Consider the following 24,211-nt stretch of genomic DNA (forward strand, 5'->3'; position numbering starts at 1 on the left):
ACTCAAACAAAGAAGACAGATACCAGCAGTCTATAGAAGTTAGTACATTATTTTATTTGTTGAATTAATAAGTAAATGATTCAGCCTTAGTTGCAAGTGATTTTACAATCCTTATTTCTGGGGCTGAGAAAATAAAACACTAAAATATCTAAACTATATATTTTGCATATATGTTCAATTATAAAAGAAGAGAATTGGATTGAAAAAAATAATCTGAGAAAGATGATGCACTTTCTAAGACAAACTATTAAGCTCTGGGAACAACTACGACCACACGATGTATAAGCCTAGGCTACAGAGTGTGTGTAGACACAAGAGAGAAGGTGAAAATTCCAATTAGACCAACACTTGAAAAGAGATCTGACTAAGCAAAAAGCTAATGAGACCCATAGGTAGGATTTAAATGCAGAGCCTGTAGCTTCTTTTGACCTGTGCTACATCTCCAGGTTTTAGAATAAAGACCATAAATTGTTTACATCGTGTTGTAGAAGTATATTTCATTCTGTGTTCCAGCCAACAGAATTTTGTAATTTTTCCATAAGTTATCACACACATAGAATAAGTAATGCAATATCCTTGATCACAGTTCATGTGAGTTACAGTGAATCTCTAGCACTGTGTCTGGCTGAAAGCAGTAAAGAAGAGGATCAAACCAGAACCAGAAATATGTTAGCCATATGCCAGGAATTTGTGTGTGTCTGTGTGTTCCCACTAATGGAAATTATTTTGTTTTATAAAGATGGCCTAATTAAAGTTAGTAACAGGTTTTCTTGCATTATTAAAACACAAAGGTCAATGTGCAAACAACTAATAAAATTCTTAAATATAATTTAATTTTTTTGGCAAGGTAGTTGAGGAAAGAAAGACCCTATGTTTGGGATTGTGCTGCTGCTGCTGCTTCTTTTGAAATAGGCTATTTTCTATTCTAAGTTAGCTAGAGAGCCTTTAAAATGGTCTTGATGGTTCTTTATATTTAAAAGTATGTTATTTTGTGCAAATGTCTATACCTGAATTCTTTTATCTAAAATCAGAGATTAATATCTTTTGTTTATTTAATAAATGTAGTATGCAAGTAATATATTGAAAGACATATATCATAATTAGTAGAAGTTTTAATCAATTCAAAAATATCCTAAAACAGAATGCAAACATTGGGTGAATCTTCTTTTTTGATCCAATCTGTTATTTTTTTTGGATTAGACTCAATTCATCCATTAATGCTTACGGTTATTATAGAGAAATGTGTCATGTTTCCTGACATTTTCTTGATTTCCTGTATTTTGTTTTTTTTTCCTTTTCCTATATTCACTAAATTGATCTTCTAGTGATTTTTGCCCCATGTGTTTCTTTCATTTTGATTGTTTTCTTATTGTATTCCTTCCTTTAGAATTCTTTGTAATGCTGGCTAGTGATCATGAATTCCTTTAATTTTTGTTTGTCATGGAAGGTTTTGGTTCCACCATCTAATGTAAATGGTAACATCACTAAGTAGATCAGTTTGGGTTGGCAGTAGTTATCTTCAGTGCTTGGGTTATACCATTCCAGGCTTTCCTTGTGTTGAAGGTTTGTGTGCAGAGGTTTGCAGTGATTCTGATTTTCTTTCCATTGTGATATAGTTTTCTTTAATTTTGAGCCATTTAAAATCATTTCCTTGCTATTCATGTCTAATGTTTTTACTATGATGTGTCTAGAAGTGTTTCTATATGCTTTTGTTAATCAGACAAGATTTTCTCTCTTAAGAGTGGGAAAGTTCTCAGTTATTATGTTACTGAATAGGTTTTGATGTCTTCACTATTAAATTCTTCCCCCTCATCACTCCCGATTATGTATAGATTTGATTTCTTAGGTGTCAACTTCTAGATGTCTCTTTGATAGGTTCTGAGATTTTTCTTCCATACTTTGACTTTTTGTTCTAGCTCCTCTGCCTTACCCTTGGCTTCTGAAGATCTATTTCATGATCATTGTCATCTAAAGGGCTAAAGGAAGGATTCAGACAAGAAAAACACATTTGTTCCCCTTATCTGAAGTGAAGCTGTCTTGTCCCTGCTGGTTTATGTAGGAAATTCAGGCTGTCATCTCTACTAGGAAAATAGAGAAAAGGTAACTGGGCTGCTTCTGATTTTTTTAAAAAAAGCAAGTTCTAATGATTTTTCCACATATTTTTCATTGTAAAACTACAGTACAGAGGGATTACAGTACATGAGTAAATAGTATATTTCCTTTAGACCATTGTTACCTCCTCCTTTGTTTTTCCCCTACCATCCCTTCCTTCCCCACATCTCCAGTTCCTCCTCACCGTCCCCCATCATTTTCAACATAGTGTCTTGTACGTCTTATTATTACAATGGGTCAACCTGTATCCTTATTTAAGCATTTCGTTATATCCCTTCCCCTCTCCAAATTATAAAAATGCATATACAAGATTCAGGACACTGGAATCAGGTACAGTGGAAAAAGGGATTATACCATGGGGGAAGAACATACAAGAGAAACAAAAGAATTACATAGTGCATTTTAAGTATGTTAAAAACAATAGCAAGAAAGAAAAAACAACTTGTGTTCCTGTCTTGAGGTTCATTTCACTTAACATCATCTTATATGGTCGTATGTACATAGCTTTTGACATTTTTTGTTTGTCCTAGACATGTACTAGTTATTGCAAATAAGGGAAACCATGGGACTTATGTATCTTTGGGCCTGGCTTACTTCACTTAATAAAATTTTTCCATGTCTTTCCAGTTCCTAACAAATGGGGAGGTGTCATTCTTTCTGATGTGGCACAGAATTCCATTGTGTGTGTGTGTGTGTGTGTGTGTGTGTGCATATATATATATATATATATATATATATATATATATATATATATATATTACACATTTTCTTGACCCATTCACCTACTGAGGGGCATCTGGGTTGGTTCCATATCTTAGCTATGGTGAATAATAGTGCAATAAATATGGTTGTGCTGGTAGCTTTAGTATGACCTTGTTTGTGATTGTTTGGGTAAATGTCCAAAAGTGGGATTGCTGGGTCATAGGGGAGCTCTACATGGAGTCTTTTGAGGAACCTCCAAAGTGGTTAAACAAGTTTACACTCCCACCAACAATGTAGTAGGGTTCCCTTTTGTCCACATCCCCTCCAGCATCTGTTGTTATTAGATTTCTTGATTATAGCCATTCTAACTGGGGTGAGGTAGAATCTCAATGTTATATTTATTTGCATTTCTTTTATGGCCAGAGAAGATGAGCATTTCTTCATGTGTCTAATGGTCATTCATATTTCCTCTTCAGAGAAGTCTCTCTTTAAGTCTTTAGCCACTTATTAATGGGGCAGTTGTTTCTTTGAGGGTTTGTTGTTGGGCGATTTAATTTTTTGAGTTCTAAGTGTATTTTAGATATGAGACCCTTGTCCATTGTATGGCTAGTGAAGTCTTCTCCCAGTCCATGTGCTTTCTATTGATCTTGGTAGCTATGTCCTTTGCCATACAGAAGCTCTGCAGTTTCATACAATCCCATTTGTCTAAGCTTTCTTTGATTAGTTGTGTTTCTCTATTAAGAAAATTTTGGCCTGTGCCAACTTTTTAACATCCCAGAACATGGATTGAGAAAACAGAAAAGAGCAAGCCAGGGAATGTGACCTATGTCCTTCAATCCAATGATTTGCCCAGCCTTCCCTAGAATAAATTAATTTAAAACTAACAAACCATATTAGCTATTTGTCCCTTAGGATTAGAGGTGAGAAAGCTCTCTCCACATAGATAGAATCCTTTTCATTATTGGTAGAGACTTCCATGAAAAAGAGGAAGAGACAAAATTTCCCATTATGCAGAGTCTTAAGTAATGATTTAGGTTTTTATTAAGAAGTTATAGTCAGTTGTAATTTTCTGAATTCATGGGGTAGGGATCACTTAAATTAAAGCAGAGTTAAACAAGATTCTCAAGTAGAAAAGGTAATTAACGTAGGAAAACACAAGTTGGCTCAACATATTTTCTTTCTTATAACTCTTGCAACTTTCTGATTATCAGCTTCATCTCCTCTATCTCTTCCTTTTCTATCCCAGCTGCCTTCCTCTATTTAGTCACCGAAATTAAATATTCTAAATTGAGGCCCAATCCCTAAGTCTACTTGACCTTTATCCCAGCACCTACCATTAAATGAAAAATGTTCCTTCATGACAATTAGTTTGTACCTCATCAGATTGGTTTGATATTCCATCACTAGAGAGAAGTGATCTTGCTTCTTCATATACTAACCATCCAGGGCCTCCTATAAATGAGGCTTTTAAACAAACATGTCATTTAACTGCTGGTCAGGCCTAGCTTTAAGGTAAACATTAAAGGCAGAAGCCAAAATGAAGAATTGATTTGGCAGGTGCTCTAGGTGCCTAGTGTACTGAGTAGCTCTTACAGCCTCTTCTAGCCTACCAATCTTTTCAAAATAGCTGGATAATCGTAATAGCTTCCAAACAATTAAATGACCTGAGCAAAACTTCCATTTTTATTTTCTATTTCTTTTTATTCTTTTCTCATAATCTATAAAAATCTAAAAACAAAACTGGATTCTAGCTGAGCACCAGTGGCTTATGCCCGTAATTCTAGGTACTCAGGAAGCTGAAATCTGAGTGATAGCAGTTCAAAGTCAGCCCGGGCAGGAAAGCCTGTGAAACTCTTATCTCCAATTAACTACCAGAAAACCAGAAGTGGTGCTGTGGCTCAAAGTGGTAGAGTGCTAGCCTTGAGAAAAATGTCAGGGGCAGTACCCAGACCCTGAGTTCAAGGCCCACAGCCACTACCAAGGACAACAATAAAAAACTTGAATACAAAAGATTTTATTGTCAGTGAATGGAATAATTTTTATACCACTTCCAAGAGATTTTCATGGATTTCGTCCTTTTTGGTGTTAGCTGAAAATTATTTGAGCAAGTTGGTTCATAAATGGATGATATTAAGTTACAGATTATTCACTGTGTTTAGCTTGCTATTTTAAACAAAATTATTGCCAATAAAGTCAGTCAAGTTTCCTGTAACTTTTTACAGATTCCCATGAAATTTCATATATATACAAAAACCTGGATCATTTTACAATAATCAGAACTTTTAATATATTTACTTGGTAGTTATATATCATATATATTTTTCCATGCTATAGTTCTATTAAATATACATGTTAAAGGGCTCAAATTAGAGTAAGAGAGTTTTAGTGTACTTTTTGTGAAAGATAATGTAAAAGTGCAATTAGAAAGAAATAATAACAAACATAGTAATGTCTACCTCATGGTAGGTACTAAGTAAATGTCTGCCTAAAATATGTCTGGGCAGGTAAGGGAGACAGAGTTCTGAGATGTAAATGAGAAACAAATGTGTAGAATATAAATATGTGTGTATATATATATATATATATATATATATGAAACTGTAAAATAACTTTACATAGGACAAAGATAAAAACATGTTTTCATTACGTCTAGCACAGAAACTTGGAATTTGAACCAGAACTGGCTTGTAAATAGAAGGGACAGAAAGGACAGTAATAGAATGATTGGTTAAGATGCATTAGGTGCATAAATGGACATGTTAAGATGAAATCTCCTTGTACAACTAATTGATGCTAGTTTAAAATACAAGAGAATGTTTTAAATGTGTTTATATTTAAAGAGTCCAAAGATAAAATATTTTGCTGCTCAAAAAATAAGAAAAGGAATATCATCACTTGGATTACTGTAAGAATGTTTCCACTCCCTTATTGATTTGAACAAATAGGAAATACTAAAATCTAAGTACAATTACAAGTTGAATGTATTGAGGAAGGAAATAATTTTAATTGAATCTTGTAAACAGAACAAATCTCATTTAACTCAGAATGCTTCTTCAGAAAGGGATTAACAATAAAAATGTTTCTATAAATTGAGAAAAATTCAAGAGCATTGGAAAAAATTAAGAAGAGATGAAATTAATTCATAAAGGCAGATTGTTGAAACACAATAAGTACTAATAATACAATAGCAGAGAAACATAGCAGGAAGTTAGACGGAACCAGTTTCACAGTAATAAGTTTAGAGAAAAAAATGATTAAAGAAATATTATTAGGAACTTTCTTGGTGTAATGTAGACTAGCAGAATCTGAAGTGACATTTATTTTATAGTAAATACACACAACATAGTATGCCTATACATAAGAAATATATATAGAGTAAACATTTCCTGTTGAGTATCCTAAGGAAAGCTAAATCCAAATAAGGAATTTTAACTATGGTTTTTATTGTGTTTATAGCAGAGTCACATATGGAAGATGAAAGTTCAAGAAAAAAGTAATAATTTGTTTAAGAAATCTGTATATCTTCATCAAAGCGCTTCATGTTGTTCCAAGTCTTCTAAAACATCTATATGATGACACATCATCAACCAAGATTAAAGATCAATGGTATTATGTTCCTGGGAAATTCCTTTTCTGTTTGATAAAGGAGAGAACAAGTAAACAGCATTGAAACTCTACCAAGCTCATGACTACTCTCAATTCTAAAAAATTGGGGCAAAGATAATTTTCTGTGTGACAGTTCAAAGTTCAGATCTTTTAAGGGAACATCAGTTCTTCTATAAGGTTACCATGAATGTAATTTTCTCATTTATTTTTGTCCCAAATATCATTTTTTATCCATGGCCTGTGATAGTTAATATCTACCTCCTTACTAGCAGGTGCTATTTTCCTGACACACTTCATCTATTCTCTTCAAAGCAAACTCAATATTAAGCAGAAAGGACAAGGCTAAACTTTACTGTCATTCATGGGAGTAACTAAACACTTTAACAACTGGGCAAGACAATAGAAACATAACTTCTGAGTATTGTCAAAATAGAAACATAACTTCTGACTATTGTCAAAAAGTACTTTGAAGTAATTAGTCCTTGAAAGGTTAAAGTGTTTCTGATTGAGTTGTGAAACTAGCATTAAAGTAAAACACATGGCTTAGTCTTGGTTCTGTTTTATTTTTAATGATGTTGAGCCAAACATTCATCTAGATCCTAAGTTAAAGGAGCTGGATTGAGTCCAAATTCTACAGATATTAAAAGGAATGAGGGTCTGTGTTTGTGTTTCCTCAGTCTCTCACTTTCTCAGTCTTCTGGATTTCTCAATGAATATTCAATAAATTAGTGAGTATGGAAAAAAGAAAAAGAAGCAGAAAGTGGGCAGGAGGAAGGGAGGCAGAATTCTGAAATGTAAAAGTGTTCGAAGAATCCTCCAAATCACTTGGTAGAAGAATACTACTCAGGTGAGATGAGTAGAGAAAGAAATAATGGAGAAATATGCTTGTGGTAAACAAACTTCCTCACCTGCACCAAGCCTACTGCCTTTTCTCTACTAACTAGACCTCAGGTAAGGGGAAAAGACCTCTTGATTTAAAGACAGAGAGAGTCAGGGTTTTGTTTTTACTTTACATCTATGGGTCTAGAGTTGGGCATGTAACCCAGTTATGGCCATGGTGATCTAAGGGGATGCTATATAGTCATTCTAGGGTCAAGGAAAAGGCCCCCAAATGACAAAGCACTAACCATGTCACTGTCATTTAGTTGATCTGATAAATTATCCTTGGAACTGTTGTCTTTGTCTACATTTCATGGTGTATGAAAGAAGACAATGCCTTTATTACTTAATTCTAGTTGTTGTACATTCTGCTACCTGTAGCAGAGCAGATTCCTAAAGATTTTGTGAAGACTAAATTGATAAGTCAGGTCACCTAATCAGTAACTTTTGTTTCATTTGGTAGGAATTAAATCCATAGCCTTGAGCATGACAGGCAAGTCCTTAGCTAAAACTCCAGTCTAATATCTTTTATTTGCAGTATAGAAACCTACTTCTAAGATATAAGGGGCGGGGGCTTATTGGGATGTACTATAACCTAAGGTAACGTCAAACAGCAGGTCTACAGCCAAGGTTTAGGTACAAACTGAGCAAGGGTTTCTAATATCATTCCCAGGATGCTCCCTACCTAGAAGCCAGATTGCTTCTCCTGGTTTCACTCTTCCTCATGGTGAACTTTGTTTCTGCACCTAGCTTCTCTTCCGCAGGAAGAATTTGCTCTTGCACCTCTAATAGTAATCATCTCAATCGGTGTACATGGCATGGTGTACATGCCTGTAATCCTAACATTTGGGAGTTCACAAGTTTGAGGCCAAGCTGGGTTACCTAGGAAGACAGTGTTACAAAACAACAGAAAAGAAAAACAAAACAAGATAAAACAAAAGAATGTTTCTGATACAGTGGTTGATCATTTCACTCCTACCTACTCTAGAAGGTTAGGCAGCAGACCAAGAGGTTTATTTGAGCCCAGGAGTTTAAGGCTTCAACCTGGACAACATCTACTCAATCTAAACAATAATAATAATTGCATTTGCATGAAAACAATTCTGGATGGCTAGAGCAAGAGATAGCCACCTTATAGGGAACCACCAGAAGATTTTAAATACAGGGAAAGAAATATTACATTTTTACTTTGTAAAGCTTGCTCTAACTTTAGTAATTCCAAGAGGAAGGGCAATTTCCATAATTGTACAAGAAGTAATAATGCCTAAACACAGGTAGAAATGGTACCAATAAGATTAAAGTTCTTATTTAAATAGCAGTGATTTAGTGCTTTGCAGTTAGTTTCCCTTTCCAAATCACAATAATCAGCACAACTTGTGTGTTTATCAATCTGGGGAGATGGGAAGTGGACCAAGAATTTTATGCATAATTGCAATCATAAGCAAAGACAGGGAAGATATTAATCAACTTGCCAACTTTTCTCATAATCTAATTTCTTTATTTTAAAGTGTAGTCTTAATCTCCTATAGGTTTCAAGTAATGCTGATTCAACACTGACTTATCATGTAAGTGATTAATAATTTATAATAATTTATAAGATTTATAAGATTACAATTACATGGGTAAGATAATGAGTGCATTTCTTATCAAGCATTGCTGCCTCCTCCTTTGTTTCCCCTACCCCCCCCACCCTCCACCCCTTAGGACATAAAATACCAAATACAAAAATCAAATGATCAATCCTTAATATGTTTGTACCAATCCAACATGTTTTAGTAGAAAAGCACGTACTGTGCATTCTACAGAACAAATGTACTTTATTTGAAATTTTAAAAAAACAAAGCAAAAAAACAGATGAAGCCTAGGGATGTGTTAAGATGTTTGCAGATGACGTCAACTGCTGGAAATAATGTAATTGTGAAAGTTAAGAAAGACCAAATACAATTATATATTGAAATAAAAATATTTAACCTACGTAAATTATCAAATTTGCTATTACTGTAATTTAAAAAATTAACTGAGTGATGTAATTATTATTGATATAATTTGAGATTACAAAATTCTTTTCTGATGTTTAAATCTATTCTACATTAAAATGGACTTTGCTTTAAAATGGTGTTGGTTTAAAAATGGACCTCAAATCAACACATCAGAATGAAAAGATAAAGTTGAGAAAAAGAGAATAGAGGTGGAAAAGCAGGAAGGGGAGAGCAAAGAAAGGAATGATTTCTTCATTGTAAACCAAAAAATATTTACTGTATCTACTTTGTCCTGGGATACCTGGCTTGGACTGGCAAGAGAAGCTAATAGATCTTCATTGTTTCCAGCTTAACAAGCAATGCTTGGACACGCCCCTCAGGGTCACAGAACCAGACTTTTTTTGATCTGAATAATAGCATACTTACCAGTATTTTCAAAAGATGAAACACAAAAAGAACACCAACTTCCTTGTAGAATTTTGCAGGTAGATCCTGTCAATCCTTCCTTTGCATTCACCTAGCCAAAGCTATAATCTTAAATATTTTCAGGCCAAAACTACAATGCACTAGATTTACATAGAGCTTTGTCATTTCTAAGTACCTTATAGTCACGTGCATTAATCAGATTAGTTCCCAATGAATTTTTATAATGAGTGTTGTCAATGTTTTATCTGTAAATAAAATAGTCTCAGAAACAGTAAACAGTACCCCGGTAGTTCCCAAAATTGGCTTCTTGTAAAGGTCTGAGAGTTTCAAAAACACTGACACCTGTGTCACAATCATACTGATTGACATCTTACTGGTTTGGAGATGGCTTGAGTTTTGGAATTTGTCAGTATTATTCTAATATATAGATAAATTTGTGAAATACTAGACAAGATCTAAATCATCTAAATGATAATTAACAAAATTAAAGTTTAAGTGTTTCAATGTCAAGATAATATTCATTGAATCATATTTGACATGTTGTGCTCATCTAATACTGAGTTATACAATAGAACAGTGTTTTCTAGTTCTTTTGGCCATTAGAATTACCAGCATTAGTTGGACCCTCCACAATGCACTCATTATCTTGCCCATGTAATTGTAACCCCTCTGTACAGTATGTTCACAAAAAATAAAAATAAAATTTAAAAAAAGTTTTCTGAATTAGAAGGCCCTTGAGAAATGTGACTATTTCACAAGCATTATCTGATTCGTTAGGATAAAATAAGTTTGGAAAATCTTATCAGAAAGATTATCAAAACACGCCAGGCACTGGTGACTCAGGCCTATAATCCTAGCTACTCAAGAAGCTGAGATCCAAGATCTCGGTTCAAAGCCAGCCCTGGCAAGGAAAGTACATGAGATTCTTATCTCCAATTAACCACCAGAAAACTGGAAGTGGCATTGTGGCTCAAGTGGTAGAGCACTTGCCTTGAGCTGAAGAGATGAGGGATAGTGACCAGGCCCAGAGTTCAATCACCATGACCAACAACAACAACAAAATAATTATCAAACCATAACACTAATATGTTTCTGAATATGGAAGTTTTATATAAGAAAACATGAAGAATTGATAGAGACTTTACCAAAACAAGATCAAGAAAACTATCTTCAAAAGGTCTAGCTGTATGCAAAATCCACTCATTTGTTAATTCAAAAAAATTTTTATTAAGCAGGAAAGATGTTATCCAATGCACTGTGGCAGACATACTAGAGGGCACACAGGATGAATAAGACAAAGTGCTTACCCTAACGTATCCAAATGCATACAAACATCTCATTGGAAAATGCCAAGTGTTTGAGCTGGGCCTGGGTTTCCCATCCAATAGTCTTTGTTTTCCTAGTTGAGAAAGTTTTGGCTTCAGCAAGCATTCATTGAAAGCACAAATAAGGAGCTGGGAGAATTTTTTTATTTTTTTTTAAATTCAAATATCATGGGAGGTGGTGGTAAGGAGAGATGGAAGTTTCTGGCAGACTCCAAACTAGGAATTGAACAGCACTTGCAGTGAAAAGTTTGGCTTGGGCAACTGGAGGCTGTACTCATTCTTGGGTGAATGTGGGAATGGTGAATAGGAATGGACAAGCAGAAACCTGTGCTGCAGAATGAATAAGGCAATTAGAATCGATAAAAGTCTGGAATTTCTTGATTAGGCAATTGATTTTGATGTAAGCTTTAGAAAATTTTGCAGATGGAACTGAAGCCAATCAAAATATTATGCAGCTATCGTCATAGTTGAGTGAGTCTAAGACATAGCCTCTATCTTCTATTATTTTTCATGTTATTCCCCATTCTAGCCATGATTCACTGCACACACACATACATACACACATGCGCGCGCACTCCCATGCACATCTACACACTTAATTCTTACCATAAAGTAGACTGAAAAAGTTTTACAAGTAATTTTGTGATAATCTACACTAATTAAATATTGATTGAAATACACAATCCAAAATGGAAAGAATTTTATATTCCAGGCAAGACACAGTCAAAATGGAAATAAATTGAGAAAAACAAACATAATTGTTGAGACACATTATAAAAACAACTGTAATTTCTTGTAGTGAATCATAAACTTACAATGAGCCAGAACTTAACAATTGAGTACATGAGGTAAACTACTAAGAAGGAATTCAAAATAATTCTGAGGTTTCTAAGCTTGCCAAGATAATAACACAGAGCTTTGGGGAGGAAAATATTGCTCAGCCATATCAAGTTTGAGATAATATATGTCTATTGAGTGAACAAATAAGTTTTCTATGTAATGATGTCTGGAATCCAATTCTGACAATGTCAGACCCCACAGAGGTGATGAGCTTTCAAAATTCACTTCTATCTTGTCCAGGCTTTTGGTATACCAGATCAAGAACTCATCAAAAAATAAATATGAAATATGAGGAAACATAAGAAGAGCTTGGGCTAGTGGAATGGTCTCCCATTGGAGAATATCTAAGGTTTCCCTAAGTCATGTTCATTTTAATGATAACATCAGGGGAGAAGAATGTCCTAGATTTTTAGTACTTGGCACTAGGCTAATCATAAAATTTAATTTTGAAGACCATATAAAATAGTCTTTCTTCAGATGTGAATTCACCTTTTTTTTTCTGGTGTCAAAACTCAAAGCATTGTTTTGACTAATTATATAACATCAGATGTACACTGTAAAAAGGAAAAAAAGCTAAACATTACCAAAGACAATAAGTGAAAATACAACTTTCCTTCTCCTTCCAAACTCTGCCCCAAAGGGGATTACTCTTTACAAACAGCTTCAGTTAACAGTTTAGTGAGAATCATTATAAGACTTGATGTTACTTGTAAAATATTTGCATAAGCAGAATCATGATTTATATGGTGTTGTGTACACTGCTATTTTCACTTTTAAAAAAGGAACATCTTGACCTCACTTTTTCAAAAATCACTATGTTAATGTATCTATATGTACATGTACCATAATTTAGCTAATCCTTCCTTTAGATTTTTGTTGTTGTTGTTGTTGGTCATGGGCCTGCAACTCTGGGCCTGAGCGCTGTCCCTCAAAAATTCAGTTCAAGGCTAGCACTCTACCACTTGAGCTACACAGCCACTTCCAGTTATCTGGTGGTTTATTGGAGATAAGAGTTTCACGGACTTTCCTGCCCGGGCTGGCTTTGAACCGCAATCCTCAGATCTCAGCCTCCTGAGTAGCTGGGATTACAGGTATGAGCCACCGGTGCCCGGCCTAATCCTTCCTTTAGATGGACAATTTATTATTTTTAAGTTTTTGGTGTTTTAAACAATGCTGTTATTCTAATCTCAGTATGATCACTGATAGAGTGACTTCCAAAAAGGTTTGTAAGACTTTTATCCTTATGCTCAGTTTATGTGTAAAATATGATGTCTTCTATCCTCATCTGCTCCAGCATTATGTCTTTCATGTTTGCCCATATGATAAGTTTTTCAAAATGTCTTCACATTGAATAATGATGTTTTAATATTTGCAATATCAACTGTGCTTTTACGAATTGCCTGTTCCTGACCTTTTCAAGTGGAGTGTTTAGAAGGCTGCTGTAAAAAAGATCTCTAGAGCCTCTCCCACAAAATAGTAGTAATGCATATAATATAGATTGATTAAGAAAATGAATAATGCAAATTTATTAATATAGGAAATTTTACTTCTCATCAAAATGGAATAACAAGAAGTAGATTTATGCTCTCATCTGAAATAATTAAAATAGATCCGATAATAAATGTGTATGGAGGAAAGGTTTATTGTGGTCAGTTCACTGTGTTGGGTGGGGGTCTGTAGTGAGGCAAAACATCATGATGGGGAGATTGTGATGGAAAATAGTTGCTTACCTCATGGTGGTCAGGAAGTAAAGAGAGAGAGGGCAAGAACCCCAATACTCCCTTCAAGGACACATTGCCAATTACTAAATTTACTTTGCCCAGGCCACACCTCCTAAAGTTCTACTACTTCTCAATAACGCCACAGACCAGTGACAATGGATTTCAAGGAACATTTGAGATCCAGACTCTAACAACTTCCTTCTCACAAAATAATCTAGGCAGGAAGATCAGAGCAGAACGGCAGTTTAGGAGATCAGAGATCCTTGCTATTCCCAATGCATTGCCTCCATGCTCAAAGGTGAGCCACCCAATGGAAAAGAGAGAAGGCAGAGATTCACATGTGCTATTTTTAAGGGTATGACCCAAAAGTCATAGTTGTGTCTTCCCATCACATTCTGTTGGCTAAAACTAGGTCACACCTTGCAGCAACAAAAACACAGTTTTAAACTGGGAAATTATATACTCAGTAAAAACTTATGCTATGCTAAGAGTTAATATTGGGGAAATCATTGTCTCTGTCAAAGCAAGTTTATGGCTGAACTACAACTAAATGAAAAAAATTGAATTGGATTAAGAGGAAATGAAACCGTAGTCCTAATCCAGCCTCTGGCTCCACTCCACGTTTGGCTCATGCTTACCTGTGCTACATTTATCTACATCCTAGATCTTTACCTATTCCTGTATATAGAGAAAAGTGATCCCAAAGGCCTAGAACTTCTACCCTAATCTTTCAGTGAAGCACTCCTTCACTAGGTGATATTATCCTTCAACAGATTATGAGCATTCTCTTTTTCAAGACCAGAGTATAGCTGTGAACTCTAGGCTAAGGTCTTCCCAACCTTGGCATAGTTCCTAATCAGAAGCAGAATTACACTTCATGGTACATAACAGATAAAATTCTCCACCTATAGCTCCTAAGATGTATCATTTCAATACACCACCAGTGTTGTCTTGCAGAAATTCCAGTGGCTAAATGCTGAGCATGGGTGACTCACACCTGTAATCTGAGGTTTGAAGCCAGCCAGGGCAGGAAAGTCTATAAGACTCTTATCTCCAATTCACCAAAAGCCACAAGTGGAGGTGTGGCCTTGAGAAAAAAAAAAATGCTCAGGGACAGGTCCCGGGACAGGTCCCAGGCCCTAAGTTTAAGCCTGACACACAAGAAAAGGCAGGGAGGGGAGGGGAGGGGAAGGGAAAGGAAAGGAAATTTCATTGGCTGACACTGGACATAGAGGGGTAGAGAACTGCATTATTTCATGGAGAACTCTAAAATGATGTGACAATGAACATAATTACCTTTTCCTGAGGGTAAATAAAACTCTTCTTTCCGCGATAGCCTTAATTTTAAAGAGAAATGAAGTTAATTTTAATTAACTGAAGTGATGCTACTAATTAAACATTTGCTCTATTTTCATATGCACAAACCAATGTGTTTAAAGATATCAGCAGCTCAACAGAGGGTACAATGAAAGCTTTGTTTTGCTACATGGAGAACATAAATATTACAGAAATTAAACCTAAATTGGTCATGATAGTTAATCCATGTTCCTGAGTATATCCAATTCTTCTTAAAATATTGCACAATTCAGGAATACATATCCAATTTGTGTAATACAATATATTTAATCTTTTCTTAAATCTCTAACACTAACAAAAGCCAGATAATAATTTCAACCCTAATTTTAAAACAACATGTTTTCCAAAGCTCTTTCTTATATGTATTTTTTTTTTTTTGGTCAGTCGTGGGGTTTGAACTCTGTGCCTGGGTGCTGTCCCTGAACTCTTCAGCTCAAGGTGAATGCGCTACCATCTGAGCCATAACACCACTTCCCAAAGCTCATTCTTATAGATTATCTATTTTTAATCTCCCAGAAACTGTGATGGAAATGTAATTTGTTTCTTATTATTTGATATTAGCAGAGATCCGTATGAATGACTGTTATTAAACACATTAATAATAACCATGGCTTAAACTCTATCTTAACATCCCCTGCTATGCGCCAGGCACAATGAGTGCATACAATGTTGCCAAAGATGAGTCAGGAAATAAAAGGACTTCACAGTTATAGGAGACTATAAATATCTGTCTGGATGAATGCTAGAACATTCATTTGTCTTATGTGCCCATTTGCCAAGAGAAAGAAGGACATTCTGCCTCATTTGCTCATGTTGGTTGAGAACATAAGGAGCATTTAAAATATTAAAGATATATATCAATAATTCATTAAAGTTGATTATATATTATATGTTAATAAGTACATTTATATACATGTATATATGTATATACATATATATGACCATTGATTTTCTAATCAGAGATGGACTATGAATTCTCACTTGAACCAAATAAATCCACATTCTTGTGTATTAAGAATATGACAATGTTCCAGCCACAAGAGTTAAAGTATATTATTAATCTACTTCCCTCTAGATGACCTAATGGCCAGAAAAACGTAGTAATTTAGTAAACATTAAAGGGCTTTAGAAATACCTAAAGGTATCTGTAAGTATCCTGAAAACCTAATTTACTTTATAAAAACTAGTTTTCTTCAAGTAAATTGCTCACTCAAAGTAATTATTAATTTAAAAATGTTTCATAAATCTGTGTTCTTTTTAAGAATTAAGTTGGAAATTTGAAGTGTGCTGCCAGAATCCTAACTTTTTGGATTTTATTGAAGGTTAGGAATGAGGGTGAAAATAGCTTTCATTTTACTTCTGATGATGTCCTCCATTAGTATTTGCTTCCCACAGCAAAATGTCAATTTACTGTCCTTATGTTAAATCCAGTTCCATAAACTTATTATCTATGTTCTTATCTACAGGGACTGTTTGCTTATTCTTCCATTAAAATAATGCTGAGATGGTGTAAGATTAGAACATATCTGCAAAATATGTGTGCAGCATTAACTTCCTATCCTACCATCAAGAGATATCCAATGAATGGGCCTGAGAATGTTCTCTCTCCCACAAACTGGCTTTCTGTCCTGTTTCCTCGTATTTAGTTTCTTAGGGCCAACAGAATTGGTTTGGATAGCATTAAGAAATCTGAGATAAATTTACATGCTTGGTCTTAATGTTGTTGTTCCCTGGAACTGTTCCTGTTACAAGTATTGATGTACAGTATGTGTTAAAGAAATGAACACTATTTTTGCTTCTTTTTATACAGCTATGAGATGTATTTAATATAACTTATGATTCACAATAAATCATAAAATGCATGATTCAGTACTTTTCAAAATATGCTCAGGTACGTGAAAGTATTATTACTATCAATTTTAGAATATATCCATCATGCAAAAACAAACCACTCCCTTCAGCACACTATGTATTTCCCATATCTCTCTAACCCTCAAGGATCATAATATACTTTTTATCTGTATAATATTTTCTTCTCTGGACTCCAGATAAAGGGAGTATTATGATATAGAGCTTTTGATAACTGGCTTGTTCCATGCAACATAATATTTTCAAGGTTTGTCTAAGTTGTAGTATGTATCAATACTTTTTTTTTCTTTTGAGGCCAAACAATGATCCATAATGTGAATATACTTCATTTGTCCATTGATGCACTTTTGCAAAATTCAGCTATTTCGAATATTTTGTTATAGATATTCATATGGAACTGCTGAGTCACATGGCAGTTATATATAATGGTTTAAGGAACTGCCAAACTTATTTCTGAATTGGCTGCACCATGTCCATTGCCTCCAGCAGTGTATACGAAGGTTTTTATTTCTCCACATTTCCATCTTCATTTACCTTTAAACATATTCTGCTGAAGATGTAGAAGGAGAGAAGGAGGTGACATAAAAAACATGACTCCAGCCTTACATTGCCTAACTTTCTATTTCTTTCAGGTGACAGAAAATAAAACGTTTTCACCTAATTCACTGCTATCTGTTAATGGTAACTAGCAGCATTCTTAATGCATGCCATCTCAGAAGCATATTTTAAATCTGTAAGGAGGTTCTCTTTGTCCTTCTGTTGCACTCTGAAAATTGTACTTATTCCCTAATTTCAAATCCCATCATTCAATAACCATTCTCTTTAGAAATTGGTTCAAATTCTCACTAGCACCTTGTGCATGCTCTGCAAGCTGAAAACAACTTGAAATCTTCAAAAGAATGGAAGTGCTAGAGATAGTGCAACTTTATTTTTATTTTGTGTGTATGTGCTGGTACTGGGACTTGAACTCAGGGTCTTTTATTCTTGCTTGGCTTTTTCACTCAATGCTGGCACTCTACCACTTGAGCCACAGCTCCACTCCTCACTTTTTGCAGGTTAATTGGACATGAGACTTTCACAGACTTTTCAAACCCCAATCCTCAGATCTCAGACTCATGCGTAGCTAGGATTACAGGTATAAGCAACCAGTACTTGGCTGAGGCATCTTTTTAAATGGGAAGGAAATGTATACACAGAGACAGTGTAAGATAAGCAGACATTTACTAAGAAATTTGATGTCCAATTGACATTTAGTACACGTCTGGCAATTTTTATCCCCTTTCCACATTGTCTTTTAACCTCTATGATAGACCGCTGGACTCACTGCCGAGTTGTTATCTTCACTATTAGAAGGGTAAAGGACAACTGAATAGTTAGGTATTAATCAGACTTTTTTTTTTCATCATTTCTCTCTAATGCTTGTGTTCAAATTATCTGCATTTTGAGAGGTTTCTTGTACACACTACTGACTTGCCATTCTACTGACTCTCTTGTAACAAACCTAAATATTTACCTCAAAACCAACCCTTGAAAACCTAAGTTTTCAAGCAACTAGCAAACCACACCTGAAAGGAAAAAGAACATTATAGTCTGGATTTTTTTTTTCAGGATATCTAGTATTTTCTGGATGCTTCAGTTAACTGACAGATACAGCCAGCCATTTATTATCTCTAACATAGGAAATAGCATTTAATTGTGATAAAACTTAACACTCTTTCAAACACCATTCTTTCTTAAGTGGTTCTTACAAGTCCCAATCAGTACTATAATGATGGTTTTTGTTGTTGATATTGTTTTGTTTATTGTTTTTACAGTGCCAGAGAATCAAACCCAGGGCCTTAAACATTCGAGGCATGTACTCTACAACTGACCCTTATAGCAGGCACACGCAGTAATCTCTTTATGGCACTCTTGGTAGTATCTTCATCTGTAAAATAGGGAAAATAATTCTACCTACAATATTGGCATGTTGTGAGGATGAAATGTAAAGCACTCAAAACATATGCCTGGTACATAGAAAAATGTCCAGCTCTTGTTCGCCCTAGCTTTCAGCTCATTTTGCGTCCTTAATAATTATGTTTCATCCCACCTTTGCTAAATTCTTTCAACCACTAACTATCAATGAACTTCGTTTGTAAATACATAACCAGCGATGAGCATTGGGATTCATTTCAGCACAGTTGATGTTGATGCTTTTTCTTCTTGTGGTCTGCAAAGTATTCCATACACAAAGGCCTCATCCTTTCCCGGTGACAAAGACGTTGAAATTGTTGCACCCAAAACAGGCGTGAAAAAAGACAAAACATATGGGTGTGATAAACATGGGTAAATGTACAAACACCGCTGGGCTGTTATTGTTGTTGCTTGATTTTGTTTGTTAAACAGACTTTTTTTCATTTAATCCCAGACTTGGTTTCCAAGAACAGGCCTCTCGGACTTTCACTGGCATGGAAATCATGAAATCTCCTGCCCCTAAAAACAGCCCATTCTAAGGTGGTAGGAAGTAGCACGCACTACACCCTACCCATAGGGAATTCTGGGGCTTTTGCTTCAGCTTCCACCTGTAGCCAGATCATTGTGACGCCAATGTCATGGACACGTGGAACACCTGCGGGAAAGCAGGGGCGGAGCCATCCTAGGCTGCTGGGTCGGGCCAGGGATACCCCAGGAGATGGGGGGTCAAGGAAAGACCCCAGGGAGTTGAGAGAGAGCGAGAACTACCCCCCGCCCCCCATCCCTGATCTGCTCCAAACAAGGTGAGAGTATGGCACTCTGTTTGCCTTCTGCTCTGGGGTCCTACTAGGAGGGGTCACCCCACCGCCGTCCCTAGAAGAGGCATGTACTGGGGGGGAGACGAGGTGGTGGCGGCTCCCAGGCCGCGGGCACAGGCGGAAAAGCGAAGGTGCCCGCTCCGCCCCGGCCGCTGCGCTGCGCTGCGCTGCGGCGCGCACGGGCTCTGCGGGCTGCGATTCCGGCTGGCAGCGGCCGCTGCAGGAAGGGCCTGCTCCTGCGCTCCCCACGCCCCTTCCCTCACCTTCTGCTGACGCTGACGTCGGGCGAGGGACCTGGAGAGACGCTCCGACCGCGGCCCGGAGGCTCCTGTGGGGGCCGGGGCTCCGAGGTACCTGCCCTCCGGGGCCGGGGCGAGGGCGCGCCGGGCGGGCTGTGTGCTGTAGCGGGACACATCTGGCAATCGGGCCATGGGGGGGCGAGGGCGGGCCCCCAGGTTACCCTCCCCTGCCCCCTGCGGGCGGGGGTGACAGGCAGGCCGCCTTCTGGGGCACCTGATCCCGGTGGGGAAGGCGCAGCAGCCCCTTCCCCTCCCCCGCCTCCTCCCTCAGGCCTGGGAAGGTCTGGAGGATGCGCGCGCCATGAGAGCGTGCGTCAGCCCGGGGAGAGCGGGAGGGACGCGCCCGGGGCTCCGGCGCGCGCTGCGAGCACCTGCATCCACACCCACCCCACCCTCCCGGACGCGGCGGCCCGAGGACCCCCCCAAGTCCCTTCTGGGATCACTTGTTGCCGAGTTCACCTGCCGCGGCGCCCGGTGTTTTGCCTTTTCGCTTAAATCGCATTGCGAGGATTTTGGCCGGGGCGGCCGAGAGCAGATGGGTACTTTTTGATTTCCTTTCTTTTTAATGACTAATCCCTGGAGCCCCGAGGTCTGAGCTCGGCACCCTGCGGGTTAGATGCTCGCCAATCTGACCAGACGGGAACCAGAGTGCCTGAGCAGGCCAGGTTCCTGAAAACCGTCGCGCGCGCGTTTCCTTTGGGCGCTTGCTGCTGACTCCGCCTTTCCTGCCCCGCGGCTCTTGCAGCTCCTGTTTCCTCTAGAAGTGAGCATATCCTGTTATTATGCCAGCCTTTCCCCTAGCGGCTCTCGGCCTAACCTTTCCCACTATCTTTTCATTTAAAGTACCTCAAAGCCTCCCAATTGCTCTTCAGGGTCTTTAAAGCACTGCGCCCATATGTTGGCATATGGAATTAACTGCTTGGTTGGGGAGAATGATAGTTGAGAAAACAACATACTCACTGCTTTTCTGTAGCATTAAAAATGTACCAGCACAAGAAAGTGTTTTGTCCATTATCCTGAGTGGTAGCCTTAAGTCACCGAAATCTGGGAATTAGAGAAATCTGCAGGGCCAGGGAAATGCTTGTTTGAAAATGCTGTTGAGTGGAGGAAGAAAGACATGTAAAGCATTAAGGTCCTGTAAGTTATGACTCATTGAAGATTGGTTCGTGCCCCCATATTTCAGTAAAGTCCCTCCAGAAAAAAAAAATCCCTCAAACTTATTTCTGTGGCTTGCTGGTTGAGATCTGTGATGTGAATTGTTGAGGAGTGAAGTAGCAAATGTTTATTACTTTTATCCTTGTTCCAGACTCAGTTTCTGTTGAACACACACACACACACACACACACACACACACACACACATTTTAAAATAGTTTTTAAAGCGAGTTTTCAAGCCAAAATTTTTCTTTTTGGGTTTCAGTCTTTATTTTTGAAACATTCTTTGTAGAGAACACCATTAAGGAACAAAACCGGTCTGGAATCTTTAACGGCTCAAATACCACTGTTTTGTTTTAGACAAATATATTTTTTAATTGTAAGAGATGTTACTTGCTTATTTGATCTTTTCTGTGACATAGTTAAATACTTGCACTGTTATTAAAGGTGAAAGCTTAGAACCAGATACATCATGGTGCTGGCATCAGGCATGCCTGTAATCCTAGCTGCTTGAGAGGCTGAGGGAGGAGGAGCTGGAGTTCCAGGACCAGTGTGGGAAAGAAAGGGCTGGGGGCATGGCTCAAGTGGTAGTGTGTTTGTCTAGATAGGAAACACCAGTTAAACTACATATTGCTGTTAATAATAGTGGAGAAACCTGAGATTAGAAAAACTGACCTTGGGTTCTCCATTCAAGGATCACTGAATGCCAACCACATTGGCTGATAAATTGCCTGGTGGTTTATTTTGTAAAGCGGTTCCCTTGCTCCATTTGGTATACTTAAATAGAAATCTCCCTGACTGCTTTCTCTAAGAATCTTTATTGTTGTGCATATCTCTCCTCAGGAAACAAGCAAATTTTATTACTCAGTAGAAAACTTCAACATTGCTGCTGTTTCAAAGTATTTGACTAAGCTACATTCCTTCCCCCCTACCCACTTCATCCACCACCCCCTCACGACTAAGCAATTTTACCACAGGGAGATAAGGCAGGGCAACTGTGACAAGACTTACTAGGGTAAACTAGGGTTTATTAGGAAAGGGTGGGGAAGTTTATAGGCCACCAGGGTCTGGAAAGATATTTCCTCTTTACTGGTTGCAGCTGACATCTAGAAACAAACCTAAGAGTAAGTAACAGCATTGTGGTCAGCCCACTGGCCACTGAGTGTCCTTTCCATCTGCATTATCAGATTTGGGGAATCTGTGGTCAAGATGCAGTCCACTTGTGTTAATAAAGTAGATTACCAGAGTCTTACTTCCACCTCCTCCACACCCACCCGGAAGCTGCTGCAGTAAAGCCTAATAGCCACAGGCATTTTCTTTTCTCACATTTTTCTTGATTCCCAATCAGTTGTGTTTCATATTGGAGTCATACCTAGCACTTTGGGAAAGGTATCCAGAACACACAGCTTTTGGATCCTAACTTGATCCTAACTTGGATCAGAACCTGTTGTTTACATATCAAGTGTCTTCTGAAAGGTTCATGTGTTCATAGCTTGATCTCTAGTACAGTGTCTAGAAGATAAAGTCTTGGGTAAATGATTGAATCCTGGAGGCTCTAACAAAATAAATTGAATCCATTGAGTGATTTTTAATTTGATGATGATATTGGGAGGTGGGGCCTGCATGGAAGAAGCAGGTCACTGCAGAGTATGTCTTTGAAGGGTGGTATATCTTGTGCCTGCCCTTCTCCTTCCGGTAGTCCAGCTTCCTGGCTGCCACGAGATAAGTAGCTGTGTTCCGCCATGCTCTCCTGCGATCATGTTCTGCCTCATCACATGCAGATGGACGCATCCATCCATAGGACAAAACCTGTGAAACCGTGAACCATATGCATCCTTCCTCCTTTGAGATAATTTTGTTAGTTCTTTAGTCACGGTGATGAAAAATGGCAAACACAGAATCCCAGCTACAATGGGTAGCAGCTAGCTGTGTGACCTTTTAGCAGATAACTTAAGAGCTCTCGAAGTTGCTATTGCCTTATTTTTAGAATTGGACTATCCAACTTATGGGGTTAGGGTAGAGTTTAGAAATCACATATATACATCTACATGTTATTTTCATGGTGAATAGGACTCAAGAATTAGCAATGGATTATTCTTGCTCATGTGAATCCTATGTGTTCTCTGTATCTGAAAGGGTTGATATTGCTTTACTTGTTATTGGGATTATATTCAATGGTTTTGAACATTTGAGATGGCTTTGCATTAGAACTAAGAGCATGTCCTTTGAAAAAAAAAAGTACTCTCAAGTTGTACAATCACAATCTATAAAGATAGGCAATCTATGTTCCAGAACAAAGCTAAGTCTCTGTTCCTGTAGAGGTGGATCTTCTAAGCCCTTCAGAGTGGTCTGTAAATCAGCAAGAAACTTCTCTGGTCAGCTTGTTAGAAATCCAGAATTATGGTTGATAGAATGCTAGCCAATGAGCAAAAGCAGCAGGTACCTAGTGCTAATCTCAGACCTAAATAAAAGAAAAAAACAAGAAACCCCAAATTATTTCTTGCTTATCATCTCCTATTTAGACTCCAGGAATTCAAATCTAAACTAACTGCTTCAAATAATCATTTGGGGCCTGTTAAATGTGAATTATTAGCCTGGCTTCCCCTATCTCCTGTTAACTGCTAAGGGTTCTCCTCTGCTGTTCGAGAATACTGACCCAAACTACCTAGTATGGCACTCCAAATTGGTCACTAGTCTTCTTCCTTAACAAAGAACTTTGGCAAACACATATGCTCTTATTTAGTATTCAGCCTCTTTGAGGTCATCTGCAATCTATCTGATAAGATTAAGACTATAGGCATGATTTGCCCTGGAAAATGGAACTGTGTTGGAACCTCTATCAATCCTAGTTGGCTCTACTCTCACTACTCCAGAATCCAAACTTAATATGGGTTTGTGTTTTTGTTTGTCTAGTTTTGGATTACAAAATGATTTTCACAAATACCAACAAATTTCCCCAAGCAAAGATGACTATATATCACAGACCATAGTTTGAAAAGAAAGCCTTCCATCTTGGTGACTGGTATGCCAATTACTTATGCTAATTGATTTTGAGCTTCATCATAAAGTGGGGATGATGTCCACTTGGCAATGTTGAGAAGATAAGCATTGCTGTGGGTAAATGATACACATTAGTGTCTGAGGAGTGCCAGCTCCCTGTCCAGAGGTAAGC

The 24,211-nt window shown here is 37.5% G+C and overlaps 1 protein-coding gene across 6 annotated transcripts in view; it reads left to right on the forward strand.

Annotated features, from left to right (window-relative positions):
- The first annotated feature begins 19,390 nt into the window (after window positions 1-19,390).
- Ica1 (islet cell autoantigen 1, 69kDa) overlaps window positions 19,391-24,211 on the forward strand; it is a 145,332-nt gene continuing 140,511 nt past the window's right edge. For 2 of the 6 annotated variants that reach the window (XM_013019895.1, XM_013019898.1), the window contains exon 1: window positions 19,391-19,571. The gene's annotated coding sequence lies outside the window, so the exon portion shown is untranslated. Of the gene's footprint in view, window positions 19,572-19,747; window positions 19,937-24,211 lie in introns of those variants that run through there. The other 4 variants (XM_013019894.1, XM_013019897.1, XM_013019896.1 and 1 more) reach the window with 2 other exon arrangements.

The sequence above is a fragment of the Dipodomys ordii genome, unplaced genomic scaffold (genome assembly GCF_000151885.1).
Source record: "Dipodomys ordii isolate 6190 unplaced genomic scaffold, Dord_2.0 Scaffold48, whole genome shotgun sequence".
NCBI lineage: Eukaryota > Metazoa > Chordata > Mammalia > Rodentia > Heteromyidae > Dipodomys > Dipodomys ordii.